We start from the raw sequence: 27,178 nt of genomic DNA, 5'->3' as shown, positions 1-27,178 counted from the left end.
AGTCAGTCAACTATAAAGTTGCATAACTTCTCGAGATCTACAACTTTTGTTTCGGTCATTTGTCCATCCGAGGTTGTTTGGAAAATTCGAATTTCAAATGTGAGAATTTATACATAATTTTTGAATGATAGATGATTTCAAATGAAAAAGTTGTCAACTATAAAATTGCATAACTTTTCGAGATTTATAACTTTGTTTTGGTCGCTTCTCCATCCGACATCCTTATCTACAACTACACACTCACTTATGACCATAGAGCATATGGATTCCTTTGGTATTAACTTCTATTAAATCTGGTGAAACAAATACTTAGCATCAAAACAACTTTAAATAAAAAGCTGTGAACTACAAAGTTTTATAACTTTTCGAGATCTTCAACTTTTTATTTTGGTTGTTTCTCCATCTGAGATCCTTTTCTACCACTACACACTCACTTGTTACTTTATAGCATATGGACTCCTTTGATATTAACTCTATAAATCTTATGATACATATTTGAATATCCAAACAACCTCAAATCTAAAAGTCTGAACTACAAAGTTGTAGATCTCGAAAAGTACTACAACTTTGGTATAAAGTTCGTCTTCATCGGACATCATATGAGAAAGTTATGAAGTTTTTCATGCAACCTATCACAAGGTAACGAAATATTGATAAAAAATATATATACACTAACAAATGCATGTGTAGTCTAATGGTAGAGATGTGTTCAGTTTGTTGGGGGCTGGGGGTCGTGGGTTCAAATCATGATGAAAGTTGTTATTTGTTTTTTTTAGAAATCACATGTTGAAAGGCGTTTTTTTAAATCACATATTTTTTTTAGAAATCACATCTTGAAAGGTGTTTTTGTTTGTGTTTTTTTAGAAATTGCACCTAAGCTGTGGCACACCTGTAGACATTTCATTTCAATCTTATACCTTAACAATGCGTTTTTTTGTTTTTTAGAAATCGCACCTAAGCTGTGGCGCACCTGTAGACATTTCATTTCAATCTTATACCTTCACAAGGTGTTTTTTTTTGTTTTTTTCAATATATTTCCTGCCAACAGAGATGATGGGCTTGTTGCCACTGTATTTATGATGGACATATAAACAATTATATTCTAAAATCTCAAATTTCAAATGTGATCTTTGTTTTGCCGACACCATACAACTTGTGACCCCATACAATTATATTCTGAATTCTCAAATCTAAAATTGTTAAACATTGAACATCACGTTTATTGAAGTTTTCTAGAGTAAAAACTCAGAGGAATACACAAAATTACAACTTGGCAAAACAACTCAAGATGTTCATGCATTGTAGCGATGATGTTGGTTTCTAGACCATCACCTGAATAATACAAACAGTTAAAAAGAAACTTGTTGGCTGGTACATAATCTTAGTACAACTATACAATATTGAACAGTACAAAAATCAAACATATCTGACCTTTAATTTTGTTGAGCTAATCTTCTTGATCAGAACTTGTACCTAGGATCTACCTTTTTTGCCTCTACAGTTGTACCCTCTACATCTCTTCTAGTCCATGAATGACTATTATGTGCATTAGCAAAAACGTCCTCAAGAGTACTGACATGATAAGGCTTCACATTCTACATCATTCCATTCTTCTCCCATTTCAAATACATCTCTAGGCTTCATCTTCAATGCAACTGACCATCCTGGGTTGTTATACTCGTCTTCGACATAGAACACTTGGTCAACTTGATTGGCAAATACAAAAGGCTCATGCTCAATCCTAGTCACCCTTGTGAATTTGCTGTGAGAAATTCACAAGTGTACAACCAAACTTATCTGTTTTCACTCCCTTTCCTCGAGTAACATCAACCCATTTACATTTAAACAACACCACTGAGAATCTTCCATAATACTCTAACTCAACTATATTAAGTATCCTTCCATAGTAGGTAATATCTCCAAGGATAGGGTTAGTATCCCCTGTAGAAGAATAACTTGATGTTTTTGCAGTCACAACAACTCCACTATTTTGCGTCACCTTGTCATAACACTTGGCTCTAAATCTGAAACCACGGATGCTAAAGGCTCTGTGTCTTCTTGCTGCATCCAATGGGCCACGAGCCAACCATCTAATGTCCTCATCAATGCTATCGCAACCATTTTTTTGCTCCAACTGCATGATCTGTATGATCACAAAATATACTTAAGTCAATTTTTCCTATTTTTTTAAGAAAAAACAAACCCTGATACCTACATGTTGTCTGAATCAGTCAGGAAACTCTTTATTTTGTATATTCTCAATTTGTTTCAAAGATAGATGACGTTGACGATTTCTTCTTTTGAGATCAGCGACATGCTCTCTAAAATGGAAATTAACATGGATTCAATTTTAAAGGAACATATGTAATATGTTGATAGGTGTCGGTAACACTTCAAGTACAGAATGACAGCTTCACAATTGTATAGTACATATCTATGAGCTTGCAGTTTCTCTAGATCGGTTAAAATAAAACTGGACGGTCTTCTCAATGGTTTTCCTATAGGAGGAAACAAAGAGGAATCATGTCCATATAAGTTAGATTCAAGATGATCCTAGTTCTCATCATTCCTTGATGGTTTGTTATGCTTTGTGGAGAAACCTTCCAGGTACCTAGAACAGAACACCATACACTCATCTGTCAAAAATGAATTTGCCATTGAAGCCTCTAGATGAGCTTTATTGTGAAAATATGACTTCAGTTTACATAGGTACCTGCAGCATATGGAAAAGCATCAATTTAGTAGGTTATATATAGCAAATGATCCAAGCAATGAACTTGTATTAGTTCGACTCAGTACCTTTCAATGAAGTACATCCATCGATAGCAAACGGGTCGACCCATCTTACATTTAGTTGCTAAATGTACGACTAAGTGAACCATAACTGTAAAAATTCCAAGAGGAAATATCATCTCCATTTTGCATAGTGTAACTTTACTTGATTGTTCCAAACGGTCAAGGTCATCAACCCAAAGCACTTTCGAACATATTCCTTGAAAATAAGCAGTCAACTCAAACATTACTGCTGTGATATCATCTGGAATAATGCCCCTTAGAGCAATAGGCATGAGCTATTGAAGTAGAACATGGCAGTCATGTGTTTTGAGACCAATAAGTTTTCCTTCAGCACAATTTACAGATTGTGATATGTTTCCAGAGTAGCCATTGGGAACTTTTATGTCTCGAAGCACTTTACAAAATGTTTGTCTCTCACTTTTAGACATAGCAAACCTTGCAGGTGGCAGGAAGGTTTTTTTTGTGGGTGGAGGTCCTCCCTAATGTTCATCTCTTTGAGGTCTTGACGAGCTTGTAAATTATCTTTTGACTTTCCATCTAAACTAGATAGTGTACCATAACAATTTTCAAACACATTCTTCTCTATATGCATCACATCAAGATTGTATCGAAGAATATTATCATCTCAGTAAGGCAATGTGAAAAGACTACTTAATGCCTTATAAGTTTTTGACTCCTTGAAATCACCTAATGCAGTGATTTCATCTAAAATTGGATGGTCATAATAAGTTTGAGGCTCTGTTCCAAGCTCCACTGTTCCATCAAATGAATTCCCATCCAAACGAAAAGGATGGTCAAGAGGAAGAAATCGACGATGACCCATAAAACAAGCTTTGCGACCATGCTTCAGGCGTTTGGTCCATGCATTTTCACCACAAGGTGGACATGCAAAATTTCCATGAACCATATGACAAGCAAGCATTCCCAAGTCTGGTAGGACACTAATGGTCATTAGCATTGCTGCTCTCAAATAAAAAGTTTCGTTTCTTGATGCATCATATGTTGGCATACCATTTTGAAATAAATCTTTTAGGTCCTCCAAAAGTGGTTTAAGGAACACATGAATTTTGTCCCCAGGACTAGTAGAACCAGGAATTATTAAAGACAACATTAGATAATGCTCTTTCATGCAAACCATGGAGGTAAGTTATATATTACCAAAACAACTGGCCAACAACTATATCTAGAACTCAACATCCCATATGGATTAAACCCATCAGTAGCTAAGCCAAATCGAATATTTCGTGTATCTGACTTAATTTGTGGAAACTTTTCATCAAAGTCCGTCCATGCTCGGGAGTTAGCTGGATGTCGTAGTGCACCATCCTTGATGCACTCTTCATCATGACATCTTAGGAGAGGTGCTGTGTTAACACTGGATTTTGGTTGACTTTGGAGGATGACAGGTGGACCCGCATGCGGGAAGAAGGATATTCAGCAAACAAAACGAGCGGTCGGCTAAATGCTTGTGCAGTCGGTTACTTCAGAAGGTGGTGACTCCATTCGGGAAAGCAGAAGATGGCAGGCAAAGCCGATCGAAAAGATGAAAGTTGTAATAATAAAGGACTCTGAGAGTTTAGGGCAAGGAATCGTAGTTTCCAAGTTTGTTTAAGAGTTCCTTTGTAAATCGTAGTCTTTTAGGACTCGTGTTTTGTCTAGGGTATAAATATTGGCCCTCGACCATTGTAATAGGGGTTCACAACCAAATCAATACAACCGGCCCCGTGCCAACTTTCGAGTCCTTTTGTCATGTCGTCGAGTTCTTCGAGAGGAGTCATCGATCCGTCGACCTCCGTAAGTTCCGACAACCTTGTTATCATGTTTAGTATCATGCGGTGGATTTAGATGTGATGCAAGTAGTCTTGTTTGTTTTCAATGATCGTGCGGTGGATCTTTGCTTGACAATCAAGAAGTCTTTGCTTATGCTTTGTTTATGAGTAGATACCGTGCGGCAGGCGTTTGCTCAATATGCTTAGTGAAAGCAAGACAGTTATCGGCTCTATTAGATACGGCAAAATCTAAATAGATTCATTAAGTTATCCTATGTTGCATGTTTTAAATATTTTATATATTTGTAACACACTTCTGCCCAATCTAGATTGATATTGTTCGGCCCTCTCTTATGGTTTTATTCGTGCTTCAATGATCATTGCTTTTCATATTACCTTTGCAAATAGATAACATGCTCATAATGGCTGAATTATTTTAATCTAGATTGTCACATGTCGTGGGTTCATGCATGTTAATTACGTTTAAGCTTTAACGAAACTAGGTGTCGTGCGGCAGATGCAGGTTTTAGATTAGTTTAATCATGTTTATTTGCATGTTTCTTCTTCATGGACCCCAACTCGGCTGGACTGCTGAGCTTGGTTATGCATTAACTCATAATTAATTTCACTTGTTCAAACATGTCTTCCCATGCACATGCATTCGGCAATCGGATCTTTACGTGTGTTCATCTTACGATTAGCTGAATGGTTTATAAACTTGTTGGCAGACAACTTCCTATAGCTGTATGTCATTGTAAGTGGCTTCAGGGCCGTATATATGGAACTGTCTGGTCTCACCCAACATGTTCTAGTTTGGCATTTAACTGTTTTATCCCTTGTTAGTTTTTTTTAGGTCAAACTGACTGGTACGTTTCCGGATCATGAAGCACCCGGGGACCCGATTGAAGCCACGCTTTCCGGCTTGCTGTGTGTGAGGCACAGTGTGTCATATTTTGTGTCAACACACTTTTTGGCACGCCCGGTGGGACAATCTGTTAGTTCAAGATGGCGTCTGAGATCAACAATGATCATGTTCTGGATGTGAGCATGGCAGAATTGCCAGATAATTACAGGGATTTAGTGCTACAAGCATGTGAGCAATACCAACGGAAGTGTTTGATGTCTTTTTCCAAAAACAAGAGCAATAAAGTGTTTCAAAAGCAGTCAATGCCAAGGGTTCTTCTTCCACATCAAACTAATTACACTGAAGAGGAGGATGCTCAGAAGATGGCAGCCCTGGTTTATAAAGCTATGGGAGAAACCATGACAAACCATCACACAGCTTTTCTGAATACCTTTCGGGCAATCATGATCAGTACTTTTGGTCCAATGGTTGATAAATACTTTGAAGAAAATGTTGGCCCACTCAGTGGATCGACACTTTTTAATGTTCCAAAGCATCAAGAGAAGCCTGTTGGAAAAGAAGGAGCATCGACTTCAAATATAGGTGGATTGACTCACACTAAAAAGCAGTCACATCCCACCTATGGCCAGGTGACATTTGGTACCACAGGAGAAGTGCCACCTTCAGCTTATAGAGTTTCTCCAGCATCAAACAGATTACAGAAGAATATGTATGGAGATGGGTATCAAGAATTTATTGATTACAATGCTATCAATGCTGTGCCAAATCTAGGGTATAGGAGTGTTTCAGGATTGCCTTCTAGAGTGCAAGTACAAGGAAATCAGGATTCAGGCATTGATGTTTTGATGCACAGGATGGCTAATATGATGCAAAATCAGTTCGGCTTGAAGCCAAAAAATCAATCCTATTCATACAAGTCTCCTTATCCAGAGTGGTACAACAGAGTGGCATTACCTCCAAGGGTGAAGCCTCCAACAGATTTGACCAAGTTTTCTGGTCAAGATGATACTAGTACCATAGAGCACGTCAGTCGGTACTTAATGCAGCTTGGAGAAGCTACTTCAGATGAAGCTTGGAGGATTCGATATTTTCCTTTGTCTCTTACAGGACCAGCTTTCACATGGTTCACGTCTTTATCAGCTCATTCCATTGGTACGTGGGCAGAGCTAGAGCAGAAGTTTCATTCATATTTCTACACGGGTACTAATGAGAAGAAGTTGGTCGATCTCATGAGTCTGAGGATGAGAACAAATGAGACACCATTGGAATATCTTCGCAAATTTAGGGAGACCAAGAATATGTATTATTCTCTGAATTTACCAGATGATCAACTACCTGGAATAGCTATAGCAGAAATGTTGCCGAATATCAGGGAGAAGTTGTTCGGCATGGAGTTTGATGATCTTGGCCAACTTGCACAGCGTTTAGCAGCTATGAGTAATCAGGCCCAAGGATTCAGGAGAGATAATCGCTTTCAGAAGAACAATGCCACTAATGAGGTGTATCAAGGTTTTCTGGAGGAAGCGACTGAGTATATTGATGAAGATGAGATAGCTGCAGCTGAGTTGAATTGGGCAAAGGAGCCTACTCAAATTAGTCAACGCTGGTTGAAACAACAAAAGGGAACCTATGATTTTGATGTTACTAAGGCAGACAGGCTTTTTGCATTATTGATGAAGGAAGGACGCATCAAGCTGCCAGAAGGACATCCCATGCTACGTCCTGAAGGAGTGAAAGACAAAAAGTATTGTGGCTTCCATAACACTAATTCTCACTCTATCAATGATTGCCGAGTGTTCAGAATACGAATCCAAAAAGCTATCCAAGAGGGACATTTGAAGTTTGATGGCAAGATGAGAATTGATGATCAACCTTTTCCACAAAATATGATTTCTTTCTCTATGAATATGGTCTCTACCAATGATCTCAAAGGTAAAGGCAAGATGAAGGTGTTGACTTCTGATAGAGCAAAGAAAAGTGGTGCTATTGACCCGGATCGGCAAGTCACCAGTAGAGAGCTGCAGCAACGAGTTTGGTTTCAGAATAGCCGAACCGAGAAAGATCAAACTTCCAAACCCAGAGTTACATCACGTATTTTGCTAAACAAGTGGCAGAGAGAGCAAAAGAAGGACTACTATAAGAAGCAATGGTTTATGGAAGAATGCCAGAGGTATGAGGAAGAGGTATACCGAAGGGAGCAAGAAGAATACATGACAGAACAGGAGCAGTCTCATTGGGGTTGTTCATTCTTTAGGCATTGTTGGAATGAAGGCTTGAGGTTGCCTGCTAGAAATAATTGTCCGGAGTATAGTGCTCAGTACTCCGAGTATAGGCAATCTCGAGTCAACCGCCGTCCCGTCTATGAAAGACTTGGAACGAAGGTTCCTGAAGATGATCGGCGCTTAAAAATAGATGATTTTGAGAATCAGCAAAGGAAAAGATTTGCAGGTCAAGGTTGGATTCATGATAGGGTGCATGATGAAGAAGCTGATTCCTATAGATACGTATGGCAAAAAGGACAATGGTGTCCTCCAGGCCTGAGGAAAAGTCAGAAAAGAAGAGTTCAACGGTTGAGGAATAGGGAATTGAAACAGGAAGTTACCGAAACAAAGCAAATATGGCGTCCTAAGAAGAAGCCTGATGGATGTGGTCCTTCGACTGATGCTTGCATGGCTTTCTTCCTCCCATCAGAGTTTATAGCTCCCGAAAGCCAAGATGTCCAAGAAGAGGTGTACTCTGATTTTGATGAAAGTGAATGTCAGGATTTGATGGCTCAGCTTGTATTAACACAGCAGGCTGTTTTTGACAAACCAATCAAGAATCATCACTTGAGACCACTCTATTTAAAGGGATATGTCAATGGCAAGCCTTTAACTAAGATGTTTGTTGATGGAGGGGCTGCTATCAATATCATGCCTTATACTACCTTCAAAAAGCTTGGGATGACTAATGAAGAATTATTGAAAACTGACATGGTGCTTAGAGACTTTGCTGGCAACCCTTCCGATACCCGAGGTGCTATCCATGTCGAGCTGACTATTGGGTCGAAAACTCTGATTACTACCTTTTTTGTCATTGATGGCAAGGGGGCATATAGTCTACTCTTGGGCAGAGATTGGATCCATGCTAATTGCTGCATTCCTTCAACCATGCATCAAATTCTCATTCAATGGATTGGAGATGACGTTGAAGTTGTACATGCTGATGATTCGGTAAGTGTTGCTGCCACAGAATCTACCTACTGGGAATATGAAGGCGTCGATTGTTTCCCTGGAAAAGTGTGGAAAGAAGGTCCTGTAAATGTTTTCAGCGAGGGCCAACAGCCGATCCAAGCAGTCGGCTCTCATAGTAATTTTTAATGGGAAATCCTGTCGATGGCAACAAAGGAAAGTTGGGACGTGGTTTTATGTCGGCTGATAAGTTGGAAGAAATTGATGTTGGTGATGGTTCTAAGCCAAGGCCGATGTATATTAGTGCAAAGTTAGACCCAGAATATAAATCAAAGTTGATAGATCTATTGAAAGAGTTTAAAGATTGTTTTGCTTGGGATTACACGGAAATGCCTAGATTGGATCGTTCCATTGTTGAGCATCGATTACCCATTAAACCTGGATTTCGTCCTTACAAACAACCTCCATGGAAGATGTACAAAGAGGAGGTATTGGCCAATGTGAAGAAGGAGGTTGAAAGATTAATAGAAGCAAACTTCATTCGGCCATGCAAGTATGCAGAGTGGATTTCAAATATAGTACCGGTATACAAGAAAAATGGAAAAATGAGGGTTTGCATAGATTTCAGAAATCTTAATAAGGCCACTCCCATGGATGGTTACCCAATGCCAGTTACCGATTTACTAGTAGATGCAGCAGCAGGTTATGAAGTCATTAGTTTTATGGATGGTAATGCTGGCTATAATTAAATTTTTATGGCAATGGAAGATATTTCAAAAACGGCCTTCAGATGTCCTGGTCATATTGGTTTGTTTGAATGGATAGTCATGACATTTGGATTAAAGAATGCCGGTGCAACTTATCAAAGAGCTATGAATTATATTTTTCACGAGCTGATCGGCAAGATTGTAGAGATCTACATCGATGATGTAGTGGTCAAGTCTAGAAATCATGAAGGACATTTAGCCGATTTAAGAAAGACTCTGGAGTGCACAAGAAAGCATGGCTTGAAGATGAATCCAAACAAATGTGCCTTTGGAGTTTTGGCTGGTGAGTTTTTGGGTTTTTTAGTTCATAAAGGAGGAATTGAAGTTGGGAAAAAGAGCATGGAAGCAATAGACAAAGTTGTGCCACCAACCAATCTCACAGAATTACAATCATTGTTAGGCAAAATCAACTTTGTAAGAAGATTCATATCCAATCTATCAGAGAGAGTTTTACCCTTTTCTCCTTTATTAAAGCTCAAGAAGGATCAAAAATTTATATGGGGTGACATACAACAAAAGGCTTTTGATGAGATCAAGCAATATATGAAGGCACCACCTGTGCTGGTACCTCCACAACTTGACAAGCCTTTTAAGTTGTATGTGGCGGCCGATAGCCTAACGATAGGATCGGCCCTTATGCAAGAATTTGAAGGAAAAGAAAGAGTCATAGCTTATCTTAGCCGAAAGCTGTTAGACCTGGAAACAAGGTATTCGGCTACAGAAAAACTTTGCTTGTGTGTGTATTACTCATGTACCAAATTTCGGCACTATTTGTTGAATGCCGAATGCGTGGTAGTTTCTAGTTTTGATGTAATCAAACATATGATATCAATGCCAATTTTGAATGGAAGAATTGGTAAATGGATTTTAGCATTGTCAGAATTTAATTTAAGGTACGAATCGGCAAAGGCGGTAAAAGGTCAAATTATTGCCGATTTTATTACCCAACATCGGGATCTTTCTGTTGAGGCGATAAGCATTGTGCCTTGGGCCTTGTTCTTCGATGGATCATCTTGTAACAAAGGTGGTGGTGCTGGTATTCTCTTGATTTCCCCATAAGGAAAAACTTTTGAGTATGCGGTTCCTATTGAATTTCATGTTACTAATAATCAGGCAGAGTATGAAGCGTTGCTTAGAGGGCTTCGGCTTCTTATAGAAGTAAAGGCCGTTGCTGTTGAAATCTTTGGGGATTCTGAGTTGGTGATTAATCAACTGAGTGGTCAGTATGAATGCAAGAACAATGTGTTAAGAGAATATTATGAGGAGTGTAGAGAACTTTTGAAGAATTTTCTGGTAGTAACCTTGCATCATATCCCTAGAGAGTATAATGAAGAAGCAAATAAGTTAGCTCAAGCTGCTTCTGGATATCGAGAGAGTCGGGAAGTTTTTGCTATAGAAGAAGGTGTTTTAAATACTGATCAAGTATATGGTGATTGGAGATACGAAATTACCAATTATCTGAAAGGTCCATCTCAAAAAGATTCCTGAAAACTCAGGTACAAAGCTCTCAAATTTGTGTTCCTTGATGATCAGTTATATTACAAGTCCATCGATGGAGTATTGCTCAAATGTTTAAGTCAAGAAGAGGCCAAGAAAGTGATGTATGAGGTTCACGAAGGATTGTGTGGTGCACACCAGTCAGCTTATCGGATGAAGTGGATAATTAGGAGAACTGGTTATTTTTGGCCGACTATGTTGGAGGATTGTTTTGAATATTACAAAGGGTGTCACAATTGTCAAAAATTCGGCAATATTCAAAAAGTTCCAACGTCTGCTATGAATCCCATAATCAAGCCTTGGCCGTTCAGAGGATGGGGTATAGATTTAATTGGTGAGATTAATCCTCCTTCTAGTAAGGGACACAAATTTGTACTCTTGGCCATGGATTATTTCACCAAGTGGGTTGAAGCTATCCCTTTGAAGAATGTAACGTCAGAGAATATGATCAGTTTTGTTAAGGAACATATAATTCACAGATTCGGGATTCCTCAAACTATAACAACTGATCAAGGAACTCAGTTTACTTCTTCAGAATTCTGTGATTTTGCCAAAGATATGGGGATTAAGTTGTATAATTCTTCTCCTTATTATGCACAAGCTAATGGTCAGGCAGAAGCATCAAATAAGATTATGATTAAAATCATCCAGAAGAAGATTGATGAAAAACCAAGGAGATGGCACTTGGTTCTTAATGAAGCATTGTGGGCTTACCGAATGGCTTGTCATGGGTCCACTCAAATGTCTCCCTATGAACTGGTTTATGGGCATCATGCTGTATTACCATGGGAATTACGGTCAGGTTCAAGGCGAGTTGTGTTACAGAAAGAATTGGTAGAAGAAGATTATAAGAATCTAATGATGGATGAATTGGAAGATTTACATTTGATTCGTCTCAAGGCATTGGAAAATATTGAGAAAAATAAAATACGCGTTGCCAAGTATTATAACAAAAGGGTTAGGCTGAAGCAATTCGCAGAAGGAGACTTGGTTTGGAAAACTATATTGCTAGTTGGAACAAAGGATAGAGCGTTCGGCAAATGGTCTCCAAATTAGGAAGGTCCTTTCCAAATAGTAGAATGTGTACCTGGTAATGCATACATATTGAAGACTTTATTTGAGGAGGAGTTTACCAGAGCTATCAATGGAAGATTTCTTAAGAAATATTACCCCAGTGTTGAGGTTGGTTCATGAACGTAGATCAGAAAAGCCGATAAAAGGGAAATCGCCTTTAGCCTAAAAAATAAAACTGAGAATAGCCGATATTGTTCATATCGCCTTTAGCACAAGATAGCCGATGCAGTTTGCATCGCCTCTAGCACAAGAATGTTTATGCAAGACCGGGGTGTTTTTAGCATTTTTCTGACAGTCGTAGGCAGAATTTTACCGAAAAGAATCAAAGAAATAAGTATTCTTCTAAAAGACAAGTTTATTTACAGAAGTCCATCCTAATACAAACTACTCCTCAAATAACTTGTTGAGGACGGACTGGGGATTTGTTGACTCGGCAAGGGCGACGGCATGATCATCGTAGACCTCCAGACGCTCATCGATGTCGTCGATCTCGTCCGGGCGTCCTCCAGCGAAGCCGACTGGCTGGAAGGAGTAGTCTTCGTTGGTTCGGGAGGTCATTACCGCCAGCCTGAGAGAAACACCAAGGTGCACACCTTGGATGACGGCCTGATCAACACGGCCGTCCACAGCATCAAGGCGTGCCTCGGATGTCTTCCCCTGGGCATTCACCTTGTCGGCAACCTTGTTCGCCACCGCCTTCAGGCGGTCATTCTCCGCAGAAAGAGCTAGGCAGAAGAGAAAAAAAAATGGGTCAGCAAGCGGGGGAAGCCAGAATGATAAAACCAAATGAAGGTATCAAACCGGTGATGGCGTCGCAGAGTTGCTTCCGCTGGTCCTCCCATTCGGCTTGCTCGATGCCGAATTTCTTGGAGACGTCGCCTAGCTCCTCCTGGGCCTCGTCCCTCTCCTGGCGAAACTTGAGCGCTTCCTCGTGAGAATATGGATGGTGTGCATCTGCTGGTTCCGCTGGGCCCCAAGGATTGGGATGATAGGAGCTTGAAGAGCTGGAGGATCCAGAGGAGCCGAATGATAGAGTTCCCGGTTGAGCTGCTGTCGCTAGAGGAAGGAGATGATATTGGCTGGAGCTGATGACCCTTATCCTGATGAATGAGGAAGAAAAAATCGAAACTAAGAGATGAACGAGAAAATCGCTAGGGGGCAAAAAGCCGATTCGTACCCACGGCGCCGGCAGCGCGATGCTCTGCTTCCTTCCGCCTCTCCGTCGGCAGGTCGCTTGCCACGGTCGCCACTGTTCGCCATTTACTTTGGTGGAGGTTAGGGTTTTCTTCTGGAATGAATCGAACAAAGGAAGTGGAGGAGACAGGTATGAGAACGCTAAAATGGAGATAGCGATGAAGGCTAACGGAAGGGTCTATTTATAAGCCGAAGCGAAGAATCGTGGCGAATTCCACGGAGTCGTGGGGCGAGAATGCCGAACGATGGAGTAGGGTTTTTCCCTTTCAGCTGGACCGCTACTGGGCTGGGCCAGGCATGGATTAAGTCGGGCGTCGTTCGACTATCTCCCTGATTTGTTGGAGCCAGCATTGTTCGGCTATACCCTCACAACATTTAAATTAGGATTCGTTCGGCTATCGGAAGAATGGAGACAATCGGCTATATTCTAATCGAGAAATTTAAGGGAAAATGGCCGATTGCTTTTTCAAACGAATGAAAATATGTAAACATAAAGTTGATTAAATCAAGGGATAGAGGATATCACACTTAAGTTTATTACAAGCCCAATATCTACTTGTTTGGAAGCTCATTGATTGCCTCTATGGCTTCAGTCCTGATTCGGCTAACATTATCTAGCACTTTCTGATCCTCATCTCCAGAACTCTGGATGCTGGATAACTTAGTTTTGATTTGCTAATCTTCTTTGATGGCCGAAGTTATCTTTAGTGAAGCTGCTTCTATGTTCTTCGGCAAATTAGCTATATGGGCCCTGTGAGACTGAATTTTGGCATTCAGTTCGGCTAGTTGAGCTTCTAGTCTATTTTTTTCATCCTCCATGGCTTTCAGTTCAGGCTCCAAGGTTGTCAAGGAATTTCTTGTAGTCTGGATATGAGAGTAAAGATCTTTAATCTCCAGCTTCTTCAAAGATCTATCCTTCTGCAAAGCAGCCCTTGAAGATATGTTCTTGGTTGCCCTTCTCACCATGGCAAAGTGGTCATCAAGATGGGCTACAGATTCTAGGGGGGCCTTGAGAGCAGAAGGGATATCTTGATCAATGAGTTCAAGGAGGTCTCTTATCTGATCTGCATCCTGAACCAGACTAATGGTATCCTTGTTCAGCAGAATGATCACCTCTTTTAGCCGAGCCTGATTTTCCAGCGATAAGGTTTGTTGAGAAGTAATCTCTTCACCTTTCTCAATGATGTAGTCCTCAATAGAGAAGGAGTAGCTGGTGGTCGGTTTAGTGATGTTCTTCTAAAAGAAAAGAGAAGAAAGGAGGTGTTAGCCGATTGGGTGAATTTGCTAAAATATAGTGTAAGACAAGGCATTACCTGCTGAACTGATTGATCATCAGGATGGGTTATACCCTGGCTTGCTGGAGGACTTGGCTGAATGTTCAAAAGGGACGGGTTTGGAGCTTGATCAGGAGAAGTTTCCCTTACCAGTTCATCTAAGATTTCATCTATTCTCAATAAAGTAAATGATAATGAGCATAAGGGATAGATGTTATTTAAAAAAAAAAGAAAAAAAGAGAATTGGTTGAACGATGTTACCTATAGTCTCATCAGATTTATGAGCCTTTGAACCTTCAGCCTCATGAGTCTCTGAAGCTTCACTGTCATGGATTTCTTCATTTTCAGTGGAAACTTCAGGAGTTGGTTTTACAGCTGTTGAGGTGCTGCCTAGTCTGGGAATTTCGACTTGTGGCTGCAATGGAAGTAATGAATATAGAGGTGGTCAGGTTTACTGCTAAGTGGGGTTGTTAACCTGATAGAGAATAAAAGGTTCATACCTTAAGAGATAATTTGGCTTTCTTGGTCCTTGGTTTCTTGGGTAAGAGAAAACTTTCAGGTGTTTTCCTTTTGCTTTTTCCTCTTGAAGATGCAGTAGCTGAAGTAGCAGGAGTTCTCATGAGTGCCTTTAAAGGTACTGAATCCAAAGTTGCAGGAATTTTCATGAATTCCTTTAATTTTGGAGCATCAAACCCCAGAGTAGGCTTGGGACCAGCCGAATAGTACTGAATTGCTTCGGCAGGGGGAGTAGACTCAAGATCCTGTGCATAACCAGATGTTAAAATAAGAAGTGAATTCAAGAGCAGGAAATGATGAGCATAATGAAATTACCTCACTATCAGAAGTAAAATCGGGCTGTAAGTTTTTGCATAAAGGATGAACTGATATATTGAAGATATGAGCATGCCATTCTTGCCACCAAGAGACAAAGAAGGGATGAGCAACATCTATTAGCCCAAATGGAGATGGTTCGTATGTTGGCAATTCCCATCCTAATTCAAAGATTTTCTTGGCTTCCATTCTTTCTGTTATGACTTCCCTTGACTTTATGATTGTTGAGAAGAGGAATCTTGGGGGCAGCTGGCCACATCCTAATTGTCTGGCCACCATATTTGGATAGTAGAATTCATAGGTGGACTGCACTAACCTCCCATGATGAAATTCGGCTGGCAGAGTGCAAGGTTTGATAAAGGAGTTAAAGATCTCCGTGGATTCTTGACCTGAACAACCAATTTCATAGCTAAACTTGCAGGACAAAGTCAAATTTTCATTTTCTCTGTAAGGGAACCAGAGTACATTGCCGAATCCTTTGAAAAACAGCTTGAAGAAATGACCAATGTCTATGTCAATGCTGATAGATGATGCTGCTTCCCTATAAGTCTGACAAGCCTTAACCTTTGCTGTACTGCCTTCAGCATAGTTAACTGAAAGAAAACTTAGATTGAAGAGGCTCACAAGGGTTATTTGATGCATGTATAGCTGGAGCCACATTTGAATTAGCCACCAAGGACCATTCACACAAGAGATTTCTCCACCTTGGCGCATCTGAAGAGTAATCTGATGCATCGTATGATAAACAGACCCTAAGAGATATTTGCCTAGTGGGATCTGAGTGCCTGCAGCTAAGTCTTCAGCCATCACCATGTGATTCAGAGTTGGTTCATTGGATTTTCCATAGAAGATGAATCTGCATAGCCACATATTCATGAAGGCTTTCAACTCTTTGTCAGAAATGGTGCCAGATGCATTCATGTAGTTCTGGATGTATTTGACCCATCCACATCCAGAGCTGACGGCTCTTTGATTACTTTTGCTCTTGTACTTATGAGGGTATACTGGTAGTGACACGTTCAAGCCAGTCATCATGAACACGTCGGCTAGAGTGATGGTCATCATACCATGGCCGAAGATGAAGGCATTAATGGTGTCAGACCAAGAATGGGAAGCTGCTATCAAAAGGGAATCGTTTCTGGATGTTTCTGCTAAGGATAATTCCAGACAATGACTGATGTCTTGACTTTCCCAGTGGCTGCTGCTTTTCTCCAGCATTCTCCTATACCAATTCCGCCATCCAGCGATTGGGGGAAATGGCCAATTCTTGAACGTGTTTGGCCATCGGTTTGGCAAGGTGATCCCAGATTTGAAAGGGATTCTTTGGGTTCCCTTCTCGATAATTTCAAAAGGGTCAGAATTTCCCATTGGGCCGAGGAAATAGGAATTGGGGTTGGCAGCATAAGGGATCAAAATCTGATTCTTGTATTCCTTTAAAGGGTGATTGAAATCAAAGAGGAATAAGCCAAAAGAAGAACGGGAAGATCAAGTGGAAATTGCCGAATATAAGTGAAGTTTACCTCTGGAATTTCATCCTGGGTCACCATTGAAGATTCAAAGTGGGTCCGAGGTTGCACTGAAAGCTTGAATTTTTTGGACAGCGGCTGCGGTGTTGAACGGTGCTGACCTAGGAGGAAGAAGGAGCTTGTGGTCAATTTCAGAATAAAACAACTTTTATCCCGAAATTGAGGGGGCATGTGTTAACACTGGATTTTGGTCGACTTTGGAGGATGACAGGTGGACCCGCATGCGGGAAGAAGGATATTCGGCAAACAAAACGAGCGGTCGGCTAAATGCTTGTGTAGTCGGTTACTTCAGAAGGTGGTGACTCCATTCGGGAAAGCAGAAGATGGCAGGCAAAGCCGATCGAAAAGATGAAAGTTGTAATAATAAAGGACTCTGAGAGTTTAGGGCAAGGAATCGTAGTTTCCAAGTTTGTTTAAGAGTTCCTTTGTAAATTGTAGTCTTTTAGGACTCGTGTTTTGTCTAGGGTATAAATATTGACCCTCGACCATTGTAATAGGGGTTCACAACCAAATCAATACAACCGGCCCCGTGCCAACTTTCAAGTTCTTTTGTCGTGTCGTCGAGTTCTTCGAGAGGAGTCATCGATCCGTCGACCTCCATAAGTTTCGACAACCTTGTTATCATGTTTAGTATCATGCGGTGGATTTAGACGTGATGCAAGTAGTCTTGTTTGTTTTCAATGATCGTGCGGCGAATCTTTGCTTGACAATCAAGAAGTGTTTGCTTATGCTTTGTTTATGAGTAGATACCGTGCGGCAGGCGTTTGCTCAATATGCTTAGTGAAAGCAAGACAGTTATCGGCTCTATTAGATACGGCAAAATCTAAATAGATTTATTAAGTTATCCTGTGTTGCATGTTTTAAATATTTTATATATTTGTAACACACTTCTGCCCAATCTAGATTGATATTGTTCGGCCCTCTCTTATGGTTTTATTCGTGCTTCAATGATCATTGCTTTTCATATTACCTTTGCAAATAGATAACATGCTCGTAATGGCTGAATTATTTTAATCTAGATTGTCACATGTCGTGGGTTCATGCATGTTAATTACGTTTAAGCTTTAACGAAACTAGGTGTCGTGCGGCAGATGCAGGTTTTAGATTAGTTTAATCATGTTTATTTGCATGTTTCTTCTTCATGGACCCCAACTCGGCTGGACTGCTGAGCTTGGTTATGCATTAACTCATAATTAATTTTACTTGTTCAAACATGTCTTCCCATGCACATGCATTCGGCAATCAGATCTTTACGTGTGTTCATCTTACGATTAGCTGAATGGTTTATAAACTTGTTGGCAGACAACTTCCTATAGCTGTATGTCGTTGTAAGTGGCTTCAGGGTCGTATATATATGGAACTGTCTGGTCTCACCCGACATGTTCTGGTTTGGCATTTAACTGTTTTATCCCTTGTTAGTTTTTTTCAGGTCAAACTGACTGGCACGTTTTCGGATCACGAAGCACCCGGGGACCTGATTGAAGCCACGCTTTCCGGCTTGCTGTGTGTGAGGCACAGTGTGTCACATTTTGTGTCAACATGCTGTTTCTTTGCACATAAATAGTCTTTTTAGCCTGTCTTTAATAGGAAAGTATCTTAATACTTTACAAGGCGTTGCTTTCCTTCTTTGCTTCTTTGTTAGTTTGGTTTTAGGTTCCATACCTATCCACCTAGAAGCCTTGCACTTTGAGCAAAAATCATCATTTTCCTTGTCTTTCCAAAATAGTTCACAATCATTTGGGCATGCATGAATGCTTTCATAGCCCAAGCCAAATTTGGAAATAATTTTCTTAGCCTCATAAAAATTTTTGGGCAGTTCCTTTCCATTTGGAATAGCCTTCTGCAAAATACCAAGTAGACCACCTAATGATTTATCTGACCATTTGTTCATGGATTTTACATTGAACAAAAGCACAAGTAAAATTAGCAGTGTTAATTCACATCCTGTCCATAAAGGCTTTTTTTTAATCTTCAACCAATTTATAGAACTCTTCTACTTCTAAATTTGGCCCGCTGACAGGTGGATTCGAAAGATTTACGGTATCTGTCATAGGTATGTCATCATACATGTGATAAAATGCATCATGAAGCAGCTGACTCATGTTATGATGCATTTCTTCATTCTGAAATTGTGGTTGTTCATCAACGGTGTGCTGTACCGAAGGGTCACTATGAAAATCCTAATCTTCATAATTCTGAAGTATCCCATTGCGGGCCAAATGTTCATATATTTCATCCCTGGATAGGAGACTAGTATGCACGCATGTATGACATGGACAATAAATCTTGGTATCTTCGGGCTTATCTTCAAATGCAAATTCAACAAATCCTTCTACACCAGCTATGTACCAAGTAGAATCTTTAGGATAGCCCAAAAGAAGCTTGATGATTTTTAAATCCATTGTGAAATCATAAAAAGCTATTGTTGTATAAATAAATAGAGGCGGTAAGTTCAATGCTAAGAATCGCATATAGCAACTTGAGCATTACAAACACTGTGGTCATATGCTGTGACTGAATTTTAACAGTAATGCTACAATAAAGAGCTAGCAGGACACAATAGTCAAATCAGTGAGGGCAAGCATGACCCTTGATTTCGATTTAATTAATTGAATGGAGTACTCGAATCTCATCATTCGGGGTCAAATTGCACGATCTCAACGACAAAGAGGGTGTGGTTTGTAGGTTGATTGGCTTAAGCAATTGGAGACTTGAAGACATACGTACCGGCCTGCTGCTCAGCTCTCGCAGTCGCTATCTCGCCAGTGGCCGCGTCCGCCGCTGCTGCCGTTGTGGTGTCGCACAACTTGCACGGAGCCACGAGGAGCACGGAGAGGATGGGGCGACGCGGCACCGACAGGATCACAGGGGCGGATGGGGTACCACACCACGGCACCACGCAGAGCGGCGGCGGCCGTTGTGGTTAGGATGTAGACCCTGGGAAACCACGAAGAGGGTTTTGTCCTGCTCACATCTATTCTTCAATAAAAGAATTAGTGAATCCTAGTTTAACGAAACAGAGTTCAGCTCAGTTGGTTAGCGTGGATAGGAGGCATGTAAAAGGGTCAGCTGTTCGATTCTCCTTGAAACAAGGTTTTTATTTTGTTGTTGTACGCCAGTACCTGGTGATATAAATTTAAAAAAAAAAACTAAAAACATGGAACTTGTTACTCCCTCTGTCCCAGATTAAGGGGGTGTTTGGTTCGAGCTACTAAACAAACGGTTTAGTTAATTTTAGTAACTCCAGAGTTACTAGAGATGACTAAAATCCTTTTAGTAGCTTTTAGTCATAGTGTTTGGTTGAAAAGTTACTAAAGTGACTAAAAACTACTAAATTTAGTAGCTACTAGACGAACCAAACAGACCCTAAAGGATGTTGTAGAAGCTATCATGAAGACCAATGCCCAAGCAAGAAGACCCTAACGCCCCTACACGGCAATCTCGTAGGTGATGGTGACATCCTGCAGAAGGAGGTTCGAAATATTTTTCTATTCAATTCTCCACACTGTAGAGGCTATCAGTACACGTTTTTTTTTTTTTTTGCTTTTTAATCCATCTTTCAGGTGAGTGGAGGACAGGATCTGACCGCTTGATGTAAGTTGGCTATGATTAGACTGATATGTCGGTCTATAACGTCAAGTATTGTGAGACCATTTTTGAATCATACAACGACTTGTATTTGGGGACGGAGGGAGTACGTCGGTAGCTGGTGGAGGGAAATAGAAAATAAAAGAATAACAGTAGATGGTGGGGAACTAATAAAAAGTAATAGAGCACACGGTGAGCGGAGGGGGCAGAAGACGCTACCGTTGGAACACTTTTAGATACGGATGACCTGTTCTAACATTTCACATGCGTTGTTGCTGTGCTGCCGGCGACACATAAATTAAACGTTGGTGGATATCCGTTGTTAAATGGGGGTTTGTCTAGTAGTGTTGGTTCACTTCCTTGGTATTGTCACCCAGTCCCAAAACGACTCATATATTGGGACAAAGGGAGTAAGTTGGGGAACTTTTCCGACAAACGGGTCGTTGCCTGATTGCTCCCTTTGGGGGTGTTTAGTTACCCCAAATTCTAAATTTTGGCACTATGCAAAAAGAAGATTCCTCGTCACATCAAACTTGCGGTACATGCATGTAGTACTAAATATTGACGAAATCAAAAACTAATTGCACAGTTTGGTTGTACTTTGCGAGACGAACATTTTGAGCCTAATTAGTCAACGTTTGGACAATTATTACCAAATACAAATGAAATGCTACATCACATACTATGGCTACAGTAACTTTGACGGCGCCGAATTCGGGCCGAACTAAACGAGGGCTTGGTAGCTAGGAGTAACTCGCAAGGAGCTAGTGCAGTAGGTGCAATTTTTTTACCCGCCTTGGCAGACAAGTTCCACCCGTTATGTAACGCTGTCTCGTCGTTTCGTGTCATCCAACGTATGAGGAAGACAGAGTAAACCATTTCTGGGTTGCAGTTTTCCTGCTACAGTGCTCGCGCTCCTACCGGCAAGCCAAAGCCAGGGCAGTGTAAACAACAGTGACTTGTACAACTAAACTAAACTAAATAACTAATCCTCAGATCCAACATGTGGTCTTCTGAAATCCTGCTTAACTATGGGTTATCTATTTATCTACTGTCAACCATGCTCCATGAGTCTGACACCTAACCATACCAACGCAGGCACAATCTTCCAATGCAGACAGAAACACCCCATGAACTACCGCAACCCTGTCCCCTCTCTGCTCCTAGCTAGCTCCAAATCTTTTGGTCTGCTCTGAGAAAGCAAACCAAATATGATCCGATAAGATAAGCGGGGTGCCAATGCAAGATTGGCAGTTGGCGATGTCAGGACAGGAGATGCAACCTGTTCACACCTGCAACTGCAACTGCAAGCAAGCTCCTATAGCACCGGAGATCATCACAGGAGCATATAGCGACCCAAAACCCAACGACAACCAGATATGGTTCCCAGTAGAGTACCGATCGAGGCACAGGCACCGAAAAGCTCCCCAGAGGCCCAGTCCTGCAGGAGCTGCCTGCCGGTCCCGACTCCATGTTGCTGCTAGCTGCTGCTGCCGCAAGTGTGTGCAATGTAAGCCGGGGGACCCTAAGCCCACCACGCCCGGTCGGCACGTCGGATCGCTGCTAGACTACGAGCCTTTCATGTCATCATGTGCTTTCGACTGGAACGCACAAATCAAGCAGAAAAGCTACTAGTAAAACCCCGTGTTAATCTAGCGCATTACATTGAGAGTCCATCCGGCGGGGGGGGGGGGGGGGGGGGGGGGGGGGTGGAGCCCCCGCACACGCACGAACGATCGAGCCGACGAGCCCAGAGGCCAGAGGTAGCCCACGCATGATTGGCGGTTTCCCCGAGTAATTAATCTGCGATCGCATCGGCTGCATATGCTTTCCGCCGTGCTTTGGGCGCCTTTACAACAGGCACGGCCGCCTTTTGCCGTCGGACTGCAACTGCAGCCGCGGGTGCGTGGAGGTCAATGTCAAAAGCCTTCTCCGATCGTTCCTTTCGTTGCGACTGAAATCTGCGCAGGCGACGTTTAATCTGAATCAGTGGAAAGGAGGTAGGGCTACCACTAGGAGGAGCTAGCCTGGCTGATGGCCGATGATGAGGGGATTTTTTTTATTTTTAATATTTTTTTTAAACTAATTTTAAATCAAACACTGTTGTATTTTTTTCTCTCCAAAACTAACACTTTTGCCTGCGCCTATTTTTCAGGCGCGGCGAAACGCCTGTGCCGCGCCATGCATGGTGACGCGGCGAGAGGGATGACGTGGCGACGATCGGGGCGTTGATCGGTGACGTGGCAGGGTCTGCCGCGCCACCGATCTTGGCGCGGCAGTGACGTGCCCTGATTGGTGGAGCGGCAGAGCCAGCTAATGGCCCGCGGCCCAGTCCCGCCGCGCCACGCCCTGCCCACCGCCACGCCCGCCCGCGCCCGCCCGCCCACCTGCCCGCACGCGGTCGCCGCGCCCACCGCGCCTGCCCTCCCGCCGCCGCGCCTGCCCGCCTGCCTGCCCACCGCGTCTGCCTGCCGCTCGTGCCCGCCGCCGCGCCTGCCGCCGGCAGCGCCTGCCCGCCGCGTCGGCCTCGCCACGAACACCGGCCGCTCGCTGCGCCCGCCGCGCCCGCACGCCGGCGCGCCACCCCCTTCGGCCACACACGGCGGCTGCCCGCCGCGCCACGGACGCCCGCCACTGCCCTCACTGCCACACCACAACCCTCACTGCAGCTCCCGCGACTGCCGCCGCCGGTCTAGCGCGCCGCTGCCGCGAGATACTCCCCTAGTATATTTATTGATTGAATCGACATTGTTAATATAGTAAGTTAGTAAAATAAATAAAGTTAGTATTGTTAGTATAGTTAGTAAAGTTAGTTAGTTTAGTTAGTATAGGCAATATAGTAAGTTGATATAGATAGTAAAGTTAGTTAGTTTAGTTAGTACAGTTAGTGAGTCTAGTTATACATTGTATTTAGTATAATTAGTTGTTGTAGTTAGCCTTGTATAGATGTTAATATTAGATTAGTTAGTATAGTTATAGTTAGAATATGTATTAATATTACTATGAACATTACGTACGACGATTTCGACGACTTGATGAAGTTTCTTGAAATGCTTTTGTAGATGGATTGTTGTGTTAGAGTTTTTTACGGAGAAAGTGTTAGGAGAGAAGATGGTATGTTTGAGGATATGGAAGAAGAATTGGAATGGTTTGATGAACCTCCTAGCTTCAACGACCTTTGTGTCCATTTGAATGCAAAGTTTGGCGGTGATTTCACACTGAAGGGGAGGTTTGATACTGGGAAGATTAGGGCACACTATGTCCTCATGCCTTTGCGTGACCCTGCTCACTGGTCCCGCTATACTAGGGTGCTCCAAGGTTCCAATGTGCCCATGGCTGAGGTGGTGGTGGAGAATGGGTACAGGATGCAGGGTGTCCTAGATGGGCCGTCCATTGACGGTGTTGGAGGCAATGAGCAAGAATTGGGGGTCGAATGGGAAGCAACTCAGGGTAATATGGATTTGAACGGTCAGTTGATGCAGGAGAAGTTTTATTCAAGTCATGTAGGCTGTATAAGCAATGATTTCGATGTGAACGAGTTCGAACTGGAAAAGGACGAGCAGGAGGAGGACAGGATCGGTGACCGGCTCGGGTTCTGTGCTCTTGTAACTTGTTTTCCACATAACTTGCACTGGCCACTTCTGCGACATGGTCTCCACTGCATCTAATCCCTTCATGTATAAAATGCAACAAGTTACAACGCTATTATAGTACATTTAAAAGTAGGCAACGAAAGTAAGAAGGCTTCCAATGACTCACTTGCACACAATACAACAACATGGTCGTTCAAGACCTGCATCTGTACTGTTTCCTCCTCCATTGCAGCCTTCCTTGCCCTATCCTCCTCTAATGCCTTCCATCTCTTTGACCCCCATTTGTCAAGACTGACATCGATCGGGTTACGAATACCGCTCTTTCTAGCAAACTCACGCATGTTTTTCTTTCGCAGTTTAACAAAGTGGTCAACATAGTCACGTCCATATCCCCTCTTCCGTGTAATTAGTTGCATCCTCTTCAAGTCATCCAAGAACTTATCTTGACCATCATAAGATTCCCACTTGCATTTCCTAGTGCTCTGTTCAAACGAAAAATTATATCATAATTCTTCAAAAAATCCAGAAAATACAATTTTAGGTTTTCAACACCAATAACCAACCTCATCATAGTCAACCATATGGCCGCAATAATGGTCTATTCCAAGCTTCGAAGGGACTAGGTCATAGTTGGATTTAATACCACATTCGCACATGACAGGAGGTGCTTTATAAATTACTCTTTCTTTCTTCTTTTCCTTAATCTTTGGCGGTTCTTTCGGCCATTGGTTCTTAGGACCATACAACCACTCCTTGAAACGACACTTCATCATTGAAAACACCTAAATAAGGTGACATTAGTACATGAACACATATAGCTCAATATTTCAACACATACACTTTGCACTTACTTCATGCTTGTTTGGACACACAAACTTTAACGTATTATCAGGGTTTATCACAGCTCGATCTTCGTAATCGCACAGAGGAGGTTTCTCGAGTCGTTTAACTACGACTAAGTGCTTCTCCTTAACCGTCATTGGAGGGGGTTAGGGGGAGTTGAAACCCACCGCTCGAAGTGCTCTCGTGGATGTCGCCCTCTCCACTAATCGTCGAAAAGGAGGTACCTAGAGTCAAACTTATCTGCACCGTCGATCTACTAAAAGAAAAGGCACCTCTCATGGGCCTACACAACAAAATTCTAACAAAATATTAGTAACCTAGTAATACAAATGAAGAAAAAAACATACGGAAACAATTGCTTACATTAAAACGACTGCATGTGTAGAAGCAACGAGCCGCTGTGTCCGGATATCTCGATTGAAACACGTTGGCCGGATGACCATAGTCACAGTTAGGGACATGAAGGTCAGGAGGGACGGGGCATCTTTGCTAGACTCGTCGGGGTACAATTCTCTAGGACGACCCCGTTTTCGCCACAACTGCTCTTGAAACATGTCTTCCGTCTAATAAAACGATTCAAATTAAACATCAATCAAAATAACACAAATATGTAAAATATAATTATTTGTATTGCAACTCAAATAATATAACTAATGCTTATAGCAACAAAAATATACATGGTAAACATACTTCTAACTAAATAATTAACCTTAACATTGACAAAATCAAACTAATATCTTTCTCCAAACCATAGCCCATAGTTCCCAAACATAATTTTCCTCCTAATCTTAACTCCCATTCATAATATTTTAATCCACCATTCAAACGAAAATAAAAAGTGTGTCATTACCTTGAATGAGGCCGAGGAGGGAGGGAGGCGGCCAGGGAATGGAATGGAAGGGAAGGAGGGAGGCGGCAACAGAGGGTCGGGCGCCGACAACACTTGAGAGTGGCGGGAGGGCACGGCGCGGAAGTCGTCCACCGCGTTAAGGCAGACAGAGGGAGGGCGGCTCGTGGGCGATATTTACTTGGCTCTGCCGCGCCACCGATCAGAGTGCGTCACTACCGCGCTAAGATCGGTGGCGCGGCAGACCCTGCCACGTCACCGGTCAGCGCCCCAGTCGTCGCCACGTCATCCCTCTCGCCGTGCCACCATGCATGACGCGGCACACACGTTTCACCGCGCCAGGGAAATAGCCAAATAGGCGCGGGCAAAAGTGTTAGTTTTGGAAAAAAAAAATAAATAGTGTTGAATTTAAAATTAGTTTACAAAAAGTGTTAAAAAAATTAGATGAGGGAGCCATGGCCCTTGGCTTGGCTTGGCTTTCTATGGTCTCGCTCGCACGGTTGCTGCACCTCCTCATTAAGGAAAGAACAGTGTTGGTGTTCCTAGGGGGATCCCATGGGGCAAACACGCAAAAGTGCTTTAGTTTCCTCCTACCGGTCTGGTCGTTCGGTTCGGTCTCTGCTTGATTGATAAGCTGGCCACTTTATCTTGCCTTTATAAGCCAGTAAGTATGATGAGCAAACATCATCAAGTACTATATACTGCACGTTAAGAGATATGGTGAGCAGAATGGTTTACACAGAGTAAGTTAGTTAGTTCTTGACTGAAGCTGAAGCCACCAGAGGCAAACAAAGCCTATTGATCGAACCAACGAACAGACCTCGCATTGATTGGTTTCTACGTACCCAAAGCACCTAGAATTCTAGCTGGAGATTGAAAAAACAAATGAGTTTGAACTAGGACTGGCGTTCTAGATGAACTGACGCTGCATTCAGTCCTTGGCCACCGCCCGGAAGTCTGAACTGTCTGAAGCATCAAGCTGATGGAAACTTCAGTTTTCCTGTTACGGAGATGGATGTACACACACCGTCTCCGTACCTTTCGTGCTCCAGTTACCGCTCTTTATATAAACATCCCCTTTTTGCGAGATTTCTTTCTACATCTGATAGAGCAAGGAACGACGGAGTGTAAGTTTCCGCGCGCTTAGATTCCTCGGTTCCTTTCCTGTTTCATTCAGCAAACATGGTAGTACTCGCACGCTACCACTGCCGGAGGAAATAAAGGTCGCGCTCGTCGCCGTTGACCTTTTGCAGCCTCACCGTCACCGGCCAAGAGCTGTGCAGTCTCCCTACGCAAACACGAGTACATACACTGATACACACAAATATAATAGAATAATCAATCAGTCTACGACATTAGGGGCCAGTTTGGCACAGCTTTGCAAAATGGCTGTTTTGAAAAAATTGTTTAGCAAAATAGCTTCGTAAAAAAACCCCAATGCCCTTCTCTTTTTCCTTTTTTTCTACTCTGTTTCTTCCGTCGTTTCGTGCTCATCGCTCGCCCCGCGTCCTACGGCCACGCCCTGCCCCGTGCCGGCGGACGCG

The 27,178-nt window shown here is 42.2% G+C and overlaps 1 pseudogene; it reads right to left on the bottom strand.

Moving 5' to 3' along the window:
• Positions 1-2,553: 2,553 nt before the first annotated feature.
• LOC136465927 (uncharacterized) lies at positions 2,554-19,165 on the bottom strand (annotated as a pseudogene).
• Positions 19,166-27,178: the final 8,013 nt, after the last annotated feature.

Source organism: Miscanthus floridulus, chromosome 7, assembly GCF_019320115.1.
Source record: "Miscanthus floridulus cultivar M001 chromosome 7, ASM1932011v1, whole genome shotgun sequence".
NCBI classification, from domain to species: domain Eukaryota; kingdom Viridiplantae; phylum Streptophyta; class Magnoliopsida; order Poales; family Poaceae; genus Miscanthus; species Miscanthus floridulus.
The sequence above is the reverse complement of the archived record's forward strand: the minus strand, read 5'-3'. Positions and strand labels throughout refer to the sequence as shown.